At 24.8% G+C, this 3,212-nt stretch overlaps 1 long non-coding RNA gene across 1 annotated transcript in view; it reads right to left on the bottom strand.

Moving 5' to 3' along the window:
• Positions 1–2,437: 2,437 nt before the first annotated feature.
• The window catches only part of LOC123228266, a 6,929-nt gene continuing 6,154 nt past the window's right edge, over positions 2,438–3,212 (bottom strand). Inside the window, exon 2 of the long non-coding RNA XR_006504656.1 lies at positions 2,438–2,683. This is a non-coding gene — a long non-coding RNA (uncharacterized LOC123228266). The remainder of the gene's footprint in view (positions 2,684–3,212) is intronic.

Raw genomic sequence — 3,212 nt, 5'->3', positions numbered from 1 at the left:
TTTACATAATAATTATATATTTCAGATTTTCGAATTGGGGAGATCAAATTTTTATTATTTTTTATTAAAAATATCAGATTAATCATATTACTTCTCAAATAAAATAATATAACAATCTTAACATGATAATTTGGTATCATTCATTATGGTTATCCCTGTTTTGAAATTTTAATAAAAATTTGATGCAAACATTTAAATATTAGTAAATAGTTTATTATTCATAAATATAATATCTTAAATAACAATACTATGTGTATTAATAAGGACCAAAAATACGAATGTAAACACTAACATAACAACATATAGTTTTATTCTATTTTATTTTTCTTATTTATTAAATTGATATGATTATGGGATTATGAAAAAAAAAAAAAAAAAACAAAACCGAAAATACCATACAGTCAATTTACACAGAAAACTCTAAATAAACAAAAAACCACAATCAAAAAGAAAATTGTCAGTAAATAAAAAATGAGTACAAAATCCAGTTACAAAGTTGTAGTTACTTTTTCTCTCTCACGTTATAAAATTAAAGAGGAAATAATATTTACAAATATTGAACTATCATTTTTTTTTATAGAAGAAATCGAACTTTGTTTTTTTATTAAATGAATTGAACTTTCAAAATTTTTTGATTAAAATGACCAAACTTTCATATTTTTCTATAAAAATGACTACACTCTTTCACTATTTTTTCTATTGAATATATCAAACTAATCATATTACTTCCAAAACAAACAATACTAATTGTGTTTGTTCGATACTTTCAATAAGAAATACTAAATATTTGATATATTTTATAAAAAAATTTAAAAATTCGATTCAACCAATAATAAAATTCAAGAGATCAATCTCTTTGATTAAAAAGGAAAATCAATTTACTTAATAAAAATATTATGATAATTCAATTCCTCTTATATCTTTGAAGTGTAAAATATTACAATTATAGATTTTGAATTACTAAAATCTTATTTTTCTAAAGGAGTTAAAAGCATTTTTTTTTTTTATTTATTTCTTGAAGTTTCATCTCACCCAAATCCCAATTGTTAAAATTAAAAAGAATTTAATAAAAATATATAAATGATAAAATCAAGACATTTTTTCAGTATTTCATAATTATAAATATTAAGTATTAGTTAAGCCTTCATTAGTGCATTTTTGTGATAATGAGAACACGTTATATCGTGTTAATAATTTAATAATATAGAACTAATGAAGCTTGTGACATGTTCCATGTCACATGTATAAGATTTATAGAATCTTATACAATGTGTGATCACACAATATAATTTAACCATTTTTTCTTTCTTTGTAGAAATATTAATTATAACATAAGAGGTATCAATCTAAATACTAAAAAGTAATATATTATTATGTGATTAAGTATTATTTTTATGACTAGATTTAAGTTATGTTGGTTCAAGCTTGAAAACGAGTTTGGTTCAACCAAGCTTGAATTTAAGTTTAAGAGTTAATATTGTCAAGCTAAAACTTGAGTTTAAATTTATAGGGTGTTCGATTTGCAAAATTCATGAGCGAAAAAAAAATTGATTTAAACTAAAAAGGCTTTGTTTTGATCAATACATATCAAAACAGCAAAGTTTTGGTTATTGGTTATTGGTTTAACACATAAAGATGCAAACTTAATATTTAAAAAAATATATTTCACAATACCTACACATCAGCTTCCCAATTACCTTGGGCCATGTTGGCTTTGCTAAACCAATTATAGAAACAACAATTTATCGATAGGTCTCACAACAAAGTAACCCAACCATTAAATAAATCAAAAAATAATTGTTAAATACTTGTTTATACACCAAAAACAAGTAAATGAAAAATCAATTGGTTGGATACAATTAAAATGATATAGATATTGCAATATCATAAATACATACAACAGGATTTGGAAACCACACCAAGTTTGGAACAAAAAGAACACACTCCATCAAAGATTAAATGTGCAGACATCATTTAATAGACATGAAAGATTTAAAGATCTTACAAACAATGGCCTCAAGCAACGACACTATTTTGAGAATTTATTAACACAACCACGCAGTCTCCTAAATGAGCAACTACATAACATATTGCAAATTGTCCATGAATACAAATCTCAGTTGTGCAATCACAGCATAATAATTGGCCCAGAATTTCCACTTTGTAACCCAAGTATAACAATATTAGTTATTTTCCATATCAAGAAAAAAAGAAAAAATTATGTAAATAATACAGAATGGTAGATATATGCCCATGCACGAGCAAAAAGGCGAATGTTTGTTCTGATTTAACTTTCCCCAAGATAATAAAATATTATAAACCATCAATAACTCACAAAGTAATCAATAACAAAGTTATCGTATAATTTTCTCCTCCAAATTGAAGTCTGATTACTGTCTTTATTCATTGGATGATAACTTTAAATTAAAAAAAATTAAATATGGAAATCATTGATTTATGCCACAAATCTCACATACACAAAATAAAACAAGAAAGATATAATGTTTTCATGTGAGTGTCCTACAATGTAATAAATATTAAGGTTGACCACTCAATTGACTCCATTGCAACAAGCTCCATGAAAACTGAACTACAAAAATAAAGACATAATAAAAGAAAATTAATATTCACACCATTGGTCAAATATGATGATCTCATCTATAAATGTAAACTTGGACAGCACCTGTAAAATAACAAACAATGAACTAACATATCACATTGCTTATCCTAAGAAAATGATATAGCAAGATAAACTTACAACCACACAAGATATTGTAAAAAAATGATATAGCAAGAAACTCTCTCAGGTCGCAAAAACGAAGACTCTTCAGTTACTAATAAAATGTAATCAAATATATTCAAAAGACAAATTCGACTGATTATTCCAATTAATCCTCTTTAAATAATTATACATTTTTTATTATAGAGGATGTTATGCTACAAGCACATAGAATCAAAAGATACATGGATTTCATAGGATCATAATTCACATCTTACAAGCTGATTTATCAATTATCCTCGTAAAAGAATTTATTTCATCAAGAATGTGTAACAATTACTACAGCAACAATCAAAAGATACATGAAAATTACAGCAAAAGTAAGATAAAACAATACAGAATAAATCAATTTTGGGCTACCAGTCAGTTCAGTGAAAAAATTCTGTACTTCACGAGTTGCTCATAAAAAATGAGAAAGTAATTGGTTGAGACT

This window comes from Mangifera indica, chromosome 10, assembly GCF_011075055.1.
Source record: "Mangifera indica cultivar Alphonso chromosome 10, CATAS_Mindica_2.1, whole genome shotgun sequence".
NCBI lineage: Eukaryota > Viridiplantae > Streptophyta > Magnoliopsida > Sapindales > Anacardiaceae > Mangifera > Mangifera indica.
The sequence above is the reverse complement of the archived record's forward strand: the minus strand, read 5'-3'. Positions and strand labels throughout refer to the sequence as shown.